The 18,958-nt window shown below is 32.8% G+C and overlaps 1 pseudogene across 1 annotated transcript in view; it reads left to right on the forward strand.

Moving 5' to 3' along the window:
• Nucleotides 1–18,958, forward strand: part of LOC146995020 (cullin-5-like) — a 430,616-nt pseudogene that overhangs the window by 50,318 nt on the left and 361,340 nt on the right. Inside the window, exon 2 of the transcript XR_015043473.1 lies at nt 17,338–17,437. The product of XR_015043473.1 is annotated as a cullin-5-like (transcript). The remainder of the gene's footprint in view (nt 1–17,337; nt 17,438–18,958) is intronic.

Here is an 18,958-nt window from a genome sequence, read left to right on the forward strand (position 1 = left end):
TGATTTTAAATAGCAATTATATCAGTGGTTCCCAAATTGTGTACTACCGCGCCTTGGAGAGCTGCTGGCTCTTCACAGAGATGCAGCAAAATATTGTAAAAACCTTCCTAATTGATTGAAGCGAGACATTTAGCTTAACTAAACAATAAAAGGAGAAGCTAAAAATATATAGATTTTTTTTTTGTTTGTTTTTATTTGATCCTTTATAGTTGCTATAACAGAATATTCTTGCGAAGGGTAGCCGGTAAAGCTGTGCCTTCTCGATCGTGTTATCGAACGATCTTTTCATTGCTTTCTACAGCTCATTTGGTAAAAAAGGAACCAGGAACCTTTTTTTTTCCGCAGAGCAGCGTGAAATTGATAAACAGATTTCGGAATTCTTAGAAAATGAAAGGATGTGCCTTTATACATTTTTTTGCAGCAATTCCACTTTATGTTTGATGGGCATCGAAACATACTTTCGCTTTGTAGATCCTACGGCAGCTCCACCATCAGAAATTCTATTTGACTTAATCGAAAGTTCAAGCTTACCTTTATAAAATTGCTCTAACAGTCTGCAAAAAATAATAAGCCGGATCCAATTAGAAGATTAAGGAACAACGCAATCTGCAACATTAACTGAAATAGATAATTTTAGCTTAGCTTATACCGTCCGTTATACATTAAACGCGCATGCGTAAACGTATTATGCGCACACGCATATGCGTTTGCGTAAAAGTATTACGCGCATGCGTGAATGCATTATACGTTGAAGCATGCGCAGAAAGTTTGTAGCTTTGAGGTCCGGATTAAAGATCATTTCGGATTATGGGTGTCTGGATTAACGACTTTTGACTGTATTTTATAAAATCTTCTCCACTGAAAGCATGTTTTTTTAAAAAAAGTAAGTGAGGATATGGAAGCCAAACACTCATCTTTGTTGTACTATAGCAATGCAAAATAGCTCTATCGTGGTAATGTTTTATCACATACCTTTCAACGCAGGTAGAAATATTTATTCTCCTTAAAGGAAATGGTACAAAGATGCAGACGGTTTTATTGATCCCAATTTTTTAATAAAATTGACATACTTATGCCTAATTTTTGAAAAGGTGAATTCCCCTACTCTCTGTCATCAGGGAAAAAACATGCACCTTTTGAAGTCAACAGAAAAAGCATCAGCTTTTATAAAAAAACTCTTTACTGTGAAGAAGAAAATTGGATCAAAATGCAGGCAAAGGTTGTTTTATAAGATTGCAGCAATTTTTTATGTCAAATGAACTTGATCATTCTGAAGAACTATGTTTGAAGGATGTTTATCACAGCTAATTGTCTAGTTTGAGAAATGCTTCCTCAATGAAAATTTTGAGAGGTTTGCGTGGATTCAAATCTATTTAACACTGTTGTTTCATCTGAGTTTACTTCTGCAGAAGAAAGAATCTTACCGAGTTGTTTTGCGACAATAGTTTGAAAGCAGAATTTGGCAGCAAGGAATTGGTAGAAGTTTTCATTTCGATAAAAAATGAACATCCCTTTCTAAGTGATAAGACTCAGTGGATTTTAATTCCATTTTTGATGTCGTATTATGCAAAGCTGGATTTTTGGCAGCTGCTATAATAAAAGTAAATATAGAGCAAAAATCAGTATGGAAAAGGAAATGAGAGTGGCCATATCCAGTTTAATTGCATGATTTGAGAAAGTGTGCTGTGATTAGTAGTCTCATCCATCACATTAATTATTAATTTATTGTTAATAAAGTAACAAAAAATGTTTAATAATTAAGATACATGAGTTTTATTTATTCTTATCTCTTACTTATGATTAGCCTTACATTTACTTAGGGTAGGGAGGGCACCGTGAAAAAATTTTAATTGAGAAAAGATCTAGTGACTCGTAAAAGTTTGGCAACCACTGGGTTATATGCTACATAAAAAATTAATACTCAACATTTTTTTGCAAATCCTTATGTAATTTATGCTGGTCTTCTGTTCATGTACACATTAATCTGTTTTCACTTTAAAAAAAAATCAGACAATATCACACCCTTTTCATTGCTCACCGACTATTTACCAAACACATCATGTCATTATTCCCTTTAGTGATTTTGCATAAAATGCTATAATCTTGTTGAAATGTTACTTTAGTCTTTTCTGTTGGTGGCAAATATTTTAAAATCAAATTTTAGGCAAAAGTATCACAGTTCATCTATAAAAAATGTTTGAACTTTGATTACAACAAAAGGAACTCGTACAAAAATGGTGATGTTTGGCTGAAGAATTGTTATATGCATGGTTGTCTGAAGAGTGATTATGTGCATGGTTGCCAGAGTGTAACACATTTTAGGGGGGTACTTAATGATAAAGTGATTATGAGAATATGTTGAGTACCATTTGTTTTGTTTGGTATTGTTTACTAGCTATGTGTAATCATAATAATTTCTTAGAAAATAAAAGGTAAAAAGGCTTACCTTTTAGTCGATCTTCTTTCTAATCCAAAGGCATATCCGGGAGTGTTTATTTCATTCATCGATGCACTACTCACAGAAAGAGAGAGGCTTCTAAGATAATTAGATATTTAATTTACAATCACATCACTAAACTAAAATATATAGTATATAACACAGAAGAGTAGGATTACATGTTTCACTCAAACGTCCATCACGAGTTCTCAAAGTTCAGTTAAAAAAGTTTTAGTTTAATGTTTTAGTTTTTGCTGCACACATGCGCAAATCACGTGGTTGTCGGTGAGAGTTTCAACATACTCCCAGCTTTAAATTTGCTGAAAAATCAAATTTAAAACTGTAACATTTGAACAGGCTTTACCATTCGACCAGTTCTTGTAATCATCGATGGAATCTTTTCGCTATTAAGATCTTGAGGCAAGTCATTACGAATATCAGGATCGCAGTAAGTCTCTGGTTCACCAGAAGAGCTGCTTGCCACATTTCTAAATCTAGACTGTTCATCTGATGATGTTATCTCCAAAGGATACAAACACTTGGTTGGTCGCAAAACTTCTCCAAGCTTAGTCTTGACCTTAACTAAACGCACATGTCCATCCCGAGATTTGAAAATCCTCGGTTACTTTCGCCAATATCCAGTCTGTTCGCTTCTTATTATCATCGGACACTAAAACAAGATCTCCTATTTTCAGAGGTTGTGAAGCTTTTACATGTTCATAATTTTGCTGTAACTGTCCGAGATATTCGATTCGAAATCTTTTACTTAGATCTTGTAAAAGTTTTTGTTGATAAATAAGCCTTTTGTTTAAAGATTTCGCATTTATATTATCCAGATCAGGAACTCCAATGTGTTGAATCTCATGGAGAAACATGGAAGGTGTGATCGGAGATAAATCTTCAACATCTTCCGAGACATATGTCAATGGACGATTATTCGTTATTGTTTCACAGTCACACAAAATTGTTATAATTTCTTCATGATTCAGAGATGATCGTCCTAAAACTTTGCGAAGGATTCTTTTCAGGACTCCTATTAATCGCTCACACCATCCTCCCTACCAGGGAGCTGATGGCGGAAGAAATTTCCATGTAATTCTGTGGATACTAGCTTATTCTAAGATTTTATCCCAATTTAAGCTTTTGAATAATCTATCACTTCCTTTGAAATTCGTTCCATTGTCGGAATAGATGGTGTGGGGTCTTCCACGTCTAGCAATGAAACGTCTCGGTGCTTGCAGAAAACTTTCAGTTGATAGCGAGAAAATCAATTCCAAATGTACTGCGCGAAAAACAGCACAGGTAAAAATCACTATCCATGATTTTTGATTTCCCTTCAATATCAACGATCCAGTCAAGTCAACACCTACAATCTCAAAGACTGCTGCTTCTCTTACTCAGTCTTCAGGGAGAGCAGCAATGGGTGTTTTCAAAGAATTAGTATCGAACCTCTGACATACAACACAGCTTCTTATGACTTTCTTGACAGTCTTTCGTGTTTTCAAAATCCAATATTGTTCTCATAAAGCAGATATTAAAAATTGTACTCCTGCATGATTGTTCATTTCATGTTTAGCTCTAATTAATTTTACTACAATAGGATGATCTGAAGGAAGAATAATAGAAACTCGAAAATTTTCTGCATCATCTCTTCTCAGAATTCTGGTTTTAACCCTAAGGATTCTGTTAGAATCAATCATTGGTTGAAGTATACGTAATCTTTTGTCATCTAATCCAGAAAATGATTTGCTGTGCACTAATCTCAAAAGAGTTAGTTCGGCTCCTTTAATTTCTTCCGCTGTAATTGTTCCATAAGTTCTATCATTAGGACTTAGTCTGACATTTTTAACAAAATGGAAGATCCAAGATATTATCTTTAGAATGGTATTGTACGAAGAAATCTTATCAAAATTAACTTCAGTCATAGCATTCGAATTAACTGCAGAAATTATTGTCTTCTTTCTTTCAGCATTTATAATGTCAAAATTCAGTACAATTTCAGAGGTAGGCTATTTTTCTGAATCATTTCTCAACCAATCGGGACCCTCCCACCATTTCTATTTGACTAAGGTTTCCGGACTGCATCCTCGGGAAGGGAGGTCAGCTGGATTTAGTGTTCCAGGAATATAATTCCAGTCGTTTGGATTACTTAGAGTACGGATTTCTTTCACTCTATTGTGAACGAAAACGGCCCGGTTTTCATTCTTTTTTATCCAAAATAATGCATCCATAGAATCACTCCAATAATAAATAGGCAAGCTTTCTAGTCTCAAATCTTCCTTAACACGATGTGCTAGTCTAGCACCAATCGTACAAGCTAAGAGCTCTAGTCGTGGTATGGAAATCGGCTTGATAGGTGCCACTCTGGATCAAGCTGAGATGAGCTGACATGTAACGGAATTTTCATTACAGCTTCGCATAAATATGCATGTGGCATATTTATTCGAGTCACGAAACACGTTAATAAGAGATAATAATAATAAGATAAATCGGAATAAGATAAATATCATTAATAAGATAAATCGGAAATTCTTTCGGAGTCAGCAAAAATTCTTCTGGGTATAGCTATTTTTTCCAAATTGTGCAATTTATTTTTCCAACTTTCAAATTTGTCAGAAATGCTTTTAGGTAAATTGTTATCCCATGAAATCTACTGTTTCCAGCATTCTTGAAGCATTAGCTTAGGAATCAGAGTAGCAGGAGCTGTAAAACCAATCGAATCAAAAATCCTGTGTACTATTGACAATATATTCCTTTTGTTGACAGGCTGTTTCACAGAACTATCTTTAAAGTCACAGGACAAAGTGTCATTTGATAAATTCCATTTCAACCCCAGAACTGATACGGTTTTATCGGAGTCTTTATTGCAAGGATTTCCTTTTAAAGTTTCATTGCTAGGTTCATTGTAACACCATCCCCTTAAATCAAATTTAGCAGTCGACATAATTTCCTTCGACACATTAATGAAAGTGTTTAGTCCTTCAATAGTATCAATGCTGGCCACACAATTGTCGACGTACATTGATTCACTTAATTTCTTAGCTACCTCTTGTTGATGTTCAGGAACATTCTCGAGATGATAATTCAGTGTGGCGGCGAGAAAAAAAGGACTGCCATTAACGCCAAACACAACGCGCTTATGTCGATATATTTTAAATTTTTCGGAATCTCCTTCTTCCCACCAGAGAAATCTAAGAAAGTCTCTATCTCGAAGACAGACACCTATTTGCAAAAAGGCCTTACATATATCTGAGATAACCCCGTATTTACCTAGGCGAAATCTGTTTAAAATACTCGGTATTAATTCCAAATAATTTGGGCCCTTTTCTAAACAGTCATTTAAGGACACACCATTCCTTTCCTTCGCTGAGGCATCGAACACAGGTCTAATCTTTGTGGTTGAACTTTGCTTAATTACAGCCCTATGTGGTAGTTAATGACAATTTTTGGTTTTCTTATCTTCAACAGATTCTATAATACCTTTTTCAGCCCATTTGCTAAAAATATTTTCATACTCTTTCAGACAGTTTTTTGACTGAAGATTTTTGATGCAGGATTTTAACCTTTTCTCTGCTAATAATCTGTTGTCAGGTAAAACCTCATGCCCTTCTAACCAAGGAAGAGAGACCTGATATCTACCCTCACTATCTCTCTTTAATGACTGACAAAATTATGTTTTAGCGATTTCATTAATTTCCTTTCTTGTGTGGGTTGTAGCAGAGTCAAGTCACCGTAAATCCGAAATTTTAGCATCATTAACGAGTTTTAGCATCATTTTAGCATCATTAGCATCATTACGAGTCAAGACACCGTAAATCCGAAATTTTAGCATCATTAACATGAAGTGACAATACAGTTTTCGTACTGTCAGAGAACTCACGCTTTTCATTTTTCCCCATCATTGTCCATCCTAATCTAGTGTGTACGCATGATAACCCACATTTTAGTTGTCTAACTTTCCCTGTTAGAAGCTTTCCTGCCACATCTGCACCTAAAAGAACATGAATTTTTAAAGGTGATTTTTCATACATCAAATCAAAGATTTATTCTGCATGTCAGTTAAATTCCATGTTTTCGCAGTTCAATAAGATATGTATCTCTACGAATTTGAGGAATGTCAGTACATATTTTATCCTGATCCAAAACCTGAAAATTACAGTGATAATCACCTTTAAGACTACTCAATCTAATTAAATATTTACTATGAGTTTCTTTCTTTTCAATTCCTCCGAACAAACCATGGATTAATTCTTCTTTACCACTTGTTTTATAATTCATTATACTAACTGCATACTTCGAAATGTAGGATCGCTGGGAACCACTATCTATTAAAATTCTCACATATTTTTCGATCCCATCCCCACGAAGTTTTAATATTAAAGTTTGCAAATTTACTAACTGCATGCAAGATTTATTTGTCAGAACACAGTCTTTTTTATTATTTTCATCCCCAATAATGTCTGTAGAATTATTTCCGTGAGAGTTGCACATTATTGACAAATGAGCTTTACCGCATATGGAACATTTAACTTTGGTTTTGCATAAGCGGGAAATATGGTTCCGTTTCAAACATTTAAAACAGAATCCGTGATTCAGCAATTTTTGCTTTTTTTCATCTAAGGTTAAACGACTCGCATTCCGACATTCATAACTTTCATGATCTGAATCGCAAAATATGCAGTTTGAATGTTTATAATTTTGATTCTCATTTGTAGACAGCAACTGCGAGGCAGACGATACATCTGGTACCCGTTTATCATGCCAAGTTGACAGCTTGCTTTCGCGTTTTGTTTGTCGGGGGAGGGGGTTGTATGAGGAGAAATTGACGGTGCTTCTTTCGATTGCAAAGCTTTTCCCTTGCAATTAATTGCTGAGAAAGAAATTCCACTAGGTGATTCAAATCGTAATTTTATTTTCGAAGTGTTTTATTATATTCCAAAACCAAATCTGCAGGCAATGTTTTAAGCAAAATAGGTGCTCCATATGTTTCTGAGGTCATATTTAATGATTCAAGACATCGAATATGTTTTTGTATGTAATTGAATAACTTTTAATTCTGTTTTTGTATGTAATTGGAAATTTTGAATGTCATTAGAATCCTTTAGAGGTCTTATTTTCAGTAATTTGTCTATATGGGCGTTTAGTAGTACATCTTTATTTCCAAATCTTTCTGTGAGGAGTTTAACTGAAGTTTCGTAATTTTCTTCGGTTAAATCGAAACCGTCAATGGTGTTATAAACATTACCTCCCAAAAGGGATTTCAAATAATTAAATTTGCTTATAGCGTCAAGCGTTTTATTTTGGTGTATGGCTAATGAAAAAGTGTTCCAAAATGTCAGCCATTCGCAGCTCTCGCCATAAAACTTCGGAATCGTAAGTTTAGGAAGCTTCACATTATGATTTTCGCTTTTAATGTTTTCTATAATACTTAACTGTTCAGTGCTTCTTAACACACTAAATTTTTGTTGTTCTATATTAATTTCTTTCAATTTTTTGTTAGCTTTGTATTTAAATGTAGTTATTCTTTCACGATATTCGTCAACACCGTTTAATTCCTGGTCTAGATCCTTTATGTCTATTAATTTTTCTATATCGGCATCTATTTGCTTTAACTCGATCGATTTTTCATTTAAGAGTTCTAAGGAAATTTCTAGTTCCTCTGCATTCACTTCTGTTTTTGATAATTCAGTTTCGATTCAGCCAATTAATTTTGTAACGGCAGCCCTTATGTGGCCGCGTTTCCTTTTCAATGTATCGATGAATTCTGTCATTGTTTAGTATTCAATAATTCAACAAGTATCAACAATTTGCTTTCATTCGCGGTACGGGATGCCAAAAAATGTGTAATCATAATAATTTCTTAGAAAATAAAAGGTAAAAAGGCTTACCTTTTAGTCGATCTTCTTTCTAATCCAAAGGCGTATCGGGAGTGTTTATTTCATTCATCGATGCACTACTCACAGAAAGAGAGAGGCTTCTAAGATAATAATAAGATATTTGATTTACAATCACATCACTAAACTAAAATATATATATAACGCAGAAGAGTAGGATTACATGTTTCACTCAAACGTCCATCACGAGTTTTCAAAGTTCAGTTAAAAAAAGTTCTGTTTTAGGTTTTGCTGCGCGCATGCGCAAATCACGTGGTTGTCGGTGAGAGTTTCAACAAGCTATTTTTACAGCAGTAGTTTGCCGTTGCAAAAGGGAAAAAAAAAAAAAAAAATCAATTTTTTACCAATTCCTTATTTGAGTGGGAATATGATTTTCTTTTACTTTGTGTATATTTTGTATTTAATAAATATTGCCACTGAATTATTGCAGCTTCCAACACATAATTTGATTTTGGGTTTGAAATTAGCTTGTCCAATTTTTGTAACTACTATTTGTGAACTTATATGTATGGTTCACTCACTTGGAAAGTTAATGATTATATAATACCTCAGTACATTTTAGCTAATGTTTCCATTTTTGGACACATTTTTCAGCTGTACTATATTTAAACATTTTGTGGGTGTTTTATTAATGCTATTCTTTCTTTCTATATATACATGTAAGATATGCCAACTCTTTAAGTTTTATCGGGAGACTTTTTTTGTTGCATCTCCAAGCCTCCTGCTAGACCACAAAATCTCCCAATTTTAAACTTTTATTAAGAAAAGTTTTTCCCCCCATGAATAAATGAACTTCATTGAATTAATGAAACTTAAAAGTGTGAAAATTTGATTCTGCCACCTGTAGTGAATTTCAGCATGCTTTTTCATAATAATTTTTTTTTTATCTGATTTATCTCTGTAGACATGGTATGTATAAAACTTTTGGTATGTATGTGTTATTGCAACTGTCTTCTTAGAAGTCACCAAATTTTCCGAATGTTGCAAACTCTAGGAATCATGTGCATAGCTATTCTTCAGGCAACCCTGCTCATAACAATCTTTCAGTCAAGAAATGTCTCCATTTTTGTATGTATTCTTAATGTATTTCAAAATCCAATAGCTTTTGTGGGATTTGTCAGCAGTGGAAGAAACTGCAGTAAAATTTCTGCAGAAATACAGAATTTTGATACAAAACCTCTAAAGGGAACAGTGAGGAGACACATTTTGGTAGGTAGCCAGTATTGCTGAGGTTTGCGCAATGCCGAGCCTCTGGAATTCTGACAGACAGACAGACAAAGTAGACAGATGTCTTGTTTTGCACCCGCTAAGTCTTTCTGCACCGATGGGCGAAAAATCAAGCATAGGTGCGAGGAAAGGTATAAAGAAAGAGGGGCAATTTCGTATTTGAGGAGAGTAAAAAGGAACTTCGTATATCTTGTACGAGTTCAAAAGGCCAGGAAGAAAAGATGGGACAAAATAAAATTTTAAATAAATGGCCCAAAAATAATAGAGGGAAAAAAAAAAAAAAAAAAAAAAAAAAAAAAAAAAAAGGCCTATAGAAAGAAAACGAAAAGAAGTAGAAAATATCCTAAAATACGATTGTGTCCATGAGTGTAGTTAAAAGGAGAAGAAACTGTCTTCATTTACAATAAATAGTGTCTCACAGGTGTGTTTGTGTAGTGAGTGTGTTTGGTAATGGTGAATAGATGTGTTACTGGGGAAAAAACAAATATTGACGGTGTTAAAATGCTTCGTATCAAGGTATTTAGCATGGAATATAAAGTAATATGTATGCTTGCATCCTGAGATATCAACAAAGGTCGTCAAACAAAAGTATATATTAATTTAACCAAAGTAACTTATGCTACTTTCATTCTCAACATTTTCATACATTTTTCAAAAAGCAGCAGCAGACTAACAACATAGAACCATATACAATACAAGACCACAACCGCATACACCCAAAAAAAAATAAATAAATAAAAAAATAAAATAAAAAATATATATATATATTTATGTGTGTAAATAACTGAGTATATGTATTAAAAACACAAATTAAACAGTATTTATTAATTTAACTATCATAATTTATTACAAGATTAATTATTCTACTATCATAATTTATTACTAGTTAAATAATGTTAATATAACACAATGAGGCACACTGTTATTTATATAAGCTCATAGTTCTAAAAATTTATTTAAGGCGGTGAAGAATAAACCATCCCTTACATATGGACATTTAACAGATAGCAAAGAACAGTATGAGAAAAATCGGTGAGGTATAATATTATTTAAAGGCGAAACTATATTCAAGCGATCTAGAAAGAAAAGAGAATCCAGAAGATCCGAGAGGGAAATAGCGCGATGCCCAAATTATCCCTCTCATCCCCAAATTTTCCCTCTCTCGAGATTCCTTAAAGGCTTTGTAAGTGTTGACAGAGGTGAACTGATAATGCTGGCGTCTGTTTCGAGTTGATACACAAAGGAAGCCACAAGCAATGGCAATTTCAAGTATTTTTTAATGCTTTAAACTGATGAAAAATTAAGATTTATTGATTTAAAGGCACTTATTTATAGAAATTTGATTTAGTTTAGATGAAAGAAAAGTACTTATCTTAAAATTCCAGTCTTTTGAAGTATATCCTTACATTGTCCGCTGTTTTATTCTCGTCAACATCGGAGCCGAAATTCATTGGAATGATATAGGTTTTGTAGAGGAAAAATAAAAAATTTTTCAAAGAAATTTAATTGATAATCACCAAGAGGAAAGGAAAAATTTTCACTTTTTTACGGAGCGCAGCGATCGTGCTGCCGCTTGCCTCGGTGATCACACAGCCCTCCCGCCTCTGGAATTCTCTGATTTTTTTAAAGTGAAAACAGAGCACTGTGTTTTTGGAAGAAGAATGCTAAAAAATTACGGAAAGATCTGGAGATGAATGTAATGTGTTTTTTAATGCATCACATACTCCTCATTTAATAATTAAAATTTGCATTTTAAATTGCTAAAATAGGCTTACATGCTCATTTGTTGATAATGCTTGCCAACTTAAAATAAATATTGATAGTTTGGAAATCTTTTTAAAAACAGGTGCAAAAACTACAATCTTGCACTCATCAAGTAACTTATCTTTTTACTTACAAAAAAAATCATTAAATTGCACCAGGTAAGTGTAAGTATCGAACCTTTTATGAAAATTCAGCCTATGTTTAATTAGGTAGTATTTATATTTCATTTTGTTTTACTTCAGTGAATAGTACAGTACTGTGTTTATCTACACAACTGTATGTATATTATTTAATATAATATTTGTCACATTTGAAAGTACTGCACTAAATTAAACTCTTCCTTCTCTACTCAAGATTTTTTTTAGTATAAAAGTGTAAGAAAATTACAAAATTAAATTAGAGCCAAAGGACATAAAATTTAGAATATCTAATTTAAAGTTTAGAAGATCTAATTAAATATTAAATTTTAAAAAAACATTCTTTATTCGTAAAAAGCAAATTTAAAGTTGATTAAATTTTAAATGAACTTGAATTACAAATAAATGATTAATTATTGCTATGTTATAATAATCTACAATATCATTAAATTCTGAGAGCATATGTAAATCAAGTGCAAGTATCAAAATCTATGAATATATAATAAATGTATAATATGTAATTCCAATAATTTTTTTTTAATCCTAAAAATTTATAAAAATGCATAAGTGAATAATTGTTGAGCAGGCAGGAGACAGACTTATCAAGGCGAAGTTGCCTCCAAACCTAACTCTTCAGTTATTCAATTCATGTTTCGTCATTCATGTAGGCAAGGGTAAAAGAAAAATTCAAAACCAAAAATTGTGAATTACTAAAAAGAAATTTAAACAAGTGGAATTTAGAGAAATTAGCAAGTAAAGACTAGGATAACTAAAGTCAATTAAGAGTAGAAAACCAAAGTAATTTAGAAACTCTTGCGTAAAAAAAACTTCCCTGGCACAAATTATGCAAATAAATCAAAAAGAAACTAGATGCTATTTATAAAAAAATACATAAGTAATACTAAAAATTCAAGTAAAAAGTAAATTTTAATTTAACTTACCAACTAATATTAATATGTTTTACATCAGAATCATTATAAATAGTTGAATAACCATTATAAAGGGTCTTCAAGGCCAGTTTGAAGTTCGTTTGAAAAGGTGCTACCATACAATGCAGAAAACTTCCAGAAACACCCAATTTCGGGTCTGAAAAACCTTTTGAATTTTCATGTTCAGGGTTGAAAGCTATGACATGTTATATATTTTTAACCATTATCAGCAGTGAGATACAACTAAAGATTAATCAAAATTTAATTCTTCTTCAAGATCTAGAATTCTGTTTTAAACATACTCGTATTGCTTTACTTACAGATTTTGTATGCTTTATAATTAGTTAAAGAATTAAGTGGTTAAATTAAAAATAAAATTTTACTGGAATTAAAAATAAAAACTTGGTAAAGATATCTCAATTTGCTTAAATTTTATATTAAACTATAAATTTCAAGAAAGATGACATTGTTTCATCTTCTTGAAGGCGCAGAAAAATTCTGAAGAATTTGTTACTTCAAAAATAGGAACCTATGTGGGTTGCCTTCAAACTTTACAAAATTTGTGTTAATAAGTTATGTTAGCATAAATTATTCATTTATTATTTATTTAATTTATTATTATTACATTGTCATGCTTTTGAACTGTACCGAGTGATCACTATACAATATGTCCCAAAATTCTTTTTCTGATTACAAATATTCATAAAGCACAAAATGTAACACATTGACAAATATTTTTTATATTGAAATGCATGTAACATATTCAAGTTTTGGTGTACATGCTTACTGTTACTTTGTTTGTTGGATTGATTGCCTTGCTCATTATGACTTTGCTGTTGCCAAGCTGTGTGAGATTGAAAAAAATATTGACTATCTGAAATGTGTCCTTTTCTCAGATGAGGCCACATTTCATTTGAATGGTGGTGTCAAGTGACACAATGCTAGAATCTGGGGATGCGAGATTCTTCACACTATGTTGGAGACCATCAGAAACAGCCACAAGCTGAATGTGTGGTGCGATTTTATGCACAATTAAATCATGGAACCTGTGTCTTCAGTCAAAAGATGATCACAGTCAATACCTATCGCAATATATTGCAATTACTTATTGTGCCACAGATTTGGGATATTCTGGACTTAATTTTCCACAAGATAGTGCGTTAATTTAGTGGTGGTTAGATATCCATGCCTATTAGGATAGTTCCATAAACTGGCCTTCACGATCACCAGACAACACCACTGAATTTCTTCCTTTGCGGTTATGTCAAGGACCAGGTTTACTAGACACCAGTGAATGATATTGTACAGGTATCAAAGTTTTCTGTGTTTTCGCGTAATTCCGCTTTTTTGAACATCACCCAGGCTGTTTCTGAGATCGATGCAGAACCGTTGAAAAATCGCGACCGGCGTGGTGTTGTGTGGGGAGGTAAATACAGGACATGCTCTCTTTCTTCCTCTTTTCTTTGTAAAAAAACTTTACATCATGCCATCGTATAATATTACGCTGGGTTAGCGATCAAACGTGGGCACTCCTTGTTGCGAACTTTTCGAGTTTGCCTGAGCTGAGATCACGAAATACGTTGTTTCACATCAAGACGAAGTAGGTGGGGCTTATGTGGAAAGGCGGAACTAGATGCGCAGGATATCGAATCAAAGAAGAGCAACCAACCGTAAAACAAGAGCTGACTTCAATAATTTCAGCCATCAGTGCTGGTGCCATCTGTCGGACATAAGGATAACCACATGCATTCTCCAGTACACAAAACTCCATGTAAAAATTTAAGGAATGCTCATAAACTGTACAAAGAAGAGCTAGAGATTAAAAAGGAGGAGCGAGAATCTAAAAAAAAAAAGCAATTAAACATTGCAGAAAATAAAGAAGAAAATAAAAATGTATCAATGGATTGTATGAAAGCTGCTGAAAAGAAATCGAGACAAACTCGCAGACGGAAATTAAAAAAGTTGGCTGCAAAAGTAGCAAAAAAGAAAAAGCTTTTTCCCTAAAAATTTTTAATCAGGATCGAGTGAGACTGAGACAAAATAGCTATTTTTTTGTATTCCTCCTTTAACTATGTTATTTTGTAACTATATTATCTCATATGACTACTTTTTCTGGTGTTATACAAAGTACTGTTTATTGAAGATAATTGAGAGCTTTAGTAACAGTTATATATTATCTCTAAAACTTGTTATTGCCTGAAAATGGGCAGTAATATATAACATAAATATGTATATTAGTGTGTTGTAATGCTTTGTACAGTATTCATGTATCAACTGTTAAATTAAGTTACATAAATAGCATCTTAAAGAAGGTTAATTCATTACAATCTCTTGGTGATTTATTAATTTTTTTTTACAAGATAAAATTAATAGCAAAATAGTAAGTACAAGTATTATTTTAGTTTAATTATATGTATATGTTTAATACTTTTTACATTAAAATGTTTTTTTTTTTTTTGAGGTCGCGCGTGCGCAATTAGTTTTTGTGTAATTTTGTGTCCGCGCGTTATTCAGCTTTTTTTGCCAACATGCGCTTTCATGCCTGTATTGTAGTATTACAATGCAGAATTACTGAAGTCATAACATCCATCCCTCATGTAATGTTGACCAACACAAGGATGGAATTGAAATATCACCTGGATATCCTTTGGGCAATGAAAGAATCACATGTAGAAATTTACACAAAACTTACTACACACACAAAAGTACACAAAAACTTGAATATGTTACATGCAATTCAAGGTAAAAAAGTATGTGTCTTTATGTCATATTTTATGTGTTATGAATATTTATAAGCAGGGAAGGAATTCCTGGATACCCTGTATTACATAATTACCAACTTCCAATTTTAGAAGGAAATTCCTAATTTTTCATTATATCTCCTGATTTCAAATTTTTATCTTTTACAAAGTAAAACATTTCCTGCCAATAAATGCAGTTTATTAAGTAAAGGAAACTGAAATTGGGCTAATTCCATTCTTTCACTTCTAATGATTTTCAGCATAACTTTTCCTATTAAATTTTATTTGATTTGTCTTAATTTGCTGTAGGTATTTACAGAACTTTTCATCGTGATTCGAGCAACATTTAATCAGTTAATATTTATGTTTAATTTATTTTACATGAAAAAATGATATTTTAATTTATTCACATATAGTAAGTTTGTTTACATAATACAGTCAAAAGTCGTTAATTCGGACACCCATAATCCGGACCTCAAAGCTACAAACTTTCTGCGCATGCGTCGCGTTCACGCATGCGCACAGGCGTTTACAGGAGCGCATAAGACCCTTACACTGCGAATATGTTTGTGCGCATGCGCGTTTAATGTGTAACGGAGTTATACGCTAAGCTAAAGTTATCTAATTCAGTTAATGTTGCAGATTGCGTTGTTCCTTAATCTTCGAATCGTATCCGGCTTATTATTTTTTGCAGACTGTTAGAGCAATTTTATAAAAGTAAGCTTGAACTTTCGATTATGTCAAATAGAATTTCCGATATATATTTACTACAAAGCGAAAGTATGTTTTGAAATCCGAAATCTGTTTATCAATTTCACACTGCTCTGCGGCAGAGGGGGGGGCAGAAACGTCATTATTAGATTATGATAGATTAGAAAGATTATGTCAAATAGAATTTCCGATATATATTTACTAATATGTAATTTGTATCTACAAAGCGAAAGTATGTTTTGAAATCCGAAATCTGTTTATCAATTTCACGCTGGGGATTGGAAGTTGATCTGTCAGCACTATCCTTATCTTCAGAGCAGATGTTTTTATTTTATTTGGTTTATAATTCCGTACTATTTGTATAGTAGTATTTCATCTCGATATACTCCGTCTTTGATATGATTTAAATCAAGTTCCTCGTCATTATAATTCGCTTCCGATAGTGAAGAAAGTGACCCAGAGGTTATTGAAGACGAAAACATTTCGATTGACAAATTAGTCAGTATTCTCAACACAGCAATTATAGGACTTGAACAGCGGAACTTTGTAACTAAACAAGAAATTATGTCTGTTTAATAGAATTAAAGAGAAAGTATTATCACATGAAACGAAGCAACTTACATTGAAGGAAATGTTTAATAAAGTAAACAAATAAATATTAAGCTTTTTCTTTTTGTAAATTTTGATACCCTTTAGATCATAATTGTTCTTTATTTCATAAATTATGGTTTCATATTTTTAATTTTGTAATTTCTGCATGCCATCTTACCAGATTTAAACTGATGATCTATGATCCGGAAAAATCGATAATCCGGAATCGCCGAAGTCCCGACGAGTCCGGATTAACGACTTTTGACTGTAGTATGAACATTAATTATTCATTTTATTTTCATCCTACTGAAAAAGTACGTCATTAAATAAAATTCTGCCTTGCTCAGGATCTTCTCACATTACAAAAATATAAAACTGAAGTAGCCAAAGAATATAAAATGTAGAATATCTAATTAAATATTAATATATTTTACACCAGAAACACATTATAAATAGCTCAATAGTCAATCACAATAGTATATTACAAAAAAATTTTGAATTAATATGGAGTTATTTTGAAATGACATTGCTGCCCAGAAAAAAAAAAAAAAAAAAAAAAAAAAAGAACACCACTTCTTGGCAATTCCTGGTTTTCTGCAAGATTCTCCGCTTTTTCATATTTTGAAATTACCAGCTATGATGTAATGAAAGGAATTGATTATATTTTCATCAGGTAAGGATGTTTTACACCAGTTTATAAAATACTACTTATAGTTGTCATAACAAGCATCATCTATATATAATACACATTAAAGTAAATGACTTGAATTTTGCATGTTTAGGTGTACTTAATGGAATGATGTACAGATTGGAAATATTAAACTGTATTGGTTTGAGCTAAAATAATAATTACTGAGGTAGATTTTTTAAAATTTTTTAATTTTTAAAAAATTTTTTATTCTATAGGTTGGTACATAATGTTTGCCTTGGTAAAGATAACAGTGCATTAAAATTGTATCAGAGTTTGCAGGAGCATATCCTAGATTTTACTCCACAAGCTCAATCTGTAAGTAATAGCTTCATATTTTTTTTCTGGTATAAAATTTTGACTAATGTTTAATATTTTGTATAGTTTTTTTATTGCATAAAGGTATCTGTAATTAGCTTTTTCAGAAAACTATTAAGCAAAGTTAATATGGTAAGGATTATATACAGCCTTTATCTGTTTTATGAAAATAGAACAATTTTGTTCAATCATACTTGATGTAAAAAGGCGTATAGTGTAAAGGTAATTATCAATCATTGTATGACCAAATTTTGTATACTTTTGAGGCCTTAAAAGAACTGTTAAGTAATATCAACTAAGTTAATTTAAATTAGTGCTAAAAATAAGAATAGTATGCAGAGTCAAAATAAACAGAAATAACATGTAAACTCAACTGGGACGATAGCTAAAAATATAGGAGTTTAGAGATAATAGCAATGACAACCTTGAATTAAGCTGTGTCAAAAGTAGTGATGGGCAACTTCGGTACATTCTTGTACCCCGTACGAGAGTAACGGGTACAGACAAGTACCCGGTACAAAATACCCGTTACTCAAGTAACCATTACTTTGAAAAGTACCGAAAACCGATTTCAAGTACCGAATACCCAAGTAACGATTTGGAGAACCGAAGTAACGAAATACCGGAGTAACGGTTTGCTGTACCATAGTACCCTAGTAACGGTTTGCTGTACTGGAGTACCCTAGTAACAATTTGGAGTACCAAAGTACCCTAGTAACGATTTGGAGTACTGAAGTGCCCTAGTAACGATTTGGAGTACTGATAACGATTTTGTGCACTGAAGGAACTCTGCCACGTCACCACGTGTTTGATTTTATCTGTACGGAGTAAGATTTTGAATATCAGAAAACATATCAACTACGGAAGTGTCTGAGGAGCAGACTATTCATGGACAAGAGGAGCGCATATCACCATTTCACAAATACAACCAGATACTACTGTCCTCGTACCAAAACCGAAGTGAGCTGAACCCTCATCGATCCTCCAGTAACGAATACCGAAATACTGAGAAGAGATGCATATTTTCATTACAAAGTAACGAATAACGAAAAGCACCCGTTTCGGTACAGAAGTAACGAATACCGAAAAGTATCCGTTTCGGTACAGAAGTAACGAATACCGAAAAGTACCCGTTTTGGTACAGAAGTAACGAATACCAAAAAGTACCCGTTTCGGTACAAAAGTAACGAATACCGAAAAGTACCGATTTCGGTACTGAAGTAACAGGTACTTGGATGTACCGATTTTCAGTACCCGTTACAAAATACCCGGTTCGGTAGTACCGACTCATCACTAGTCAAAAGGGGAGCTGGTAGGCAATACAGGGTACTGTGGTAAAAGGGTACTTCCTTGTTGATCCCCCTTATTTAAGCAGTGCACAGATAATTATCAATGAGTCTTAATCAAGAAAAAATTAAGAACGTGTGCAACAAACATATTTACATCTCATATGCAGTCTGTAACTAGTATATTTCCATGATTCTTTTGAATGTAGACACAAAAACATTTACTGATCCCAAG

Source organism: Stegodyphus dumicola, chromosome 10 (genome assembly GCF_044657685.1).
Source record: "Stegodyphus dumicola isolate Sdum_Otavi_A_Nest chromosome 10, ASM4465768v1".
Classification (NCBI taxonomy): domain Eukaryota; kingdom Metazoa; phylum Arthropoda; class Arachnida; order Araneae; family Eresidae; genus Stegodyphus; species Stegodyphus dumicola.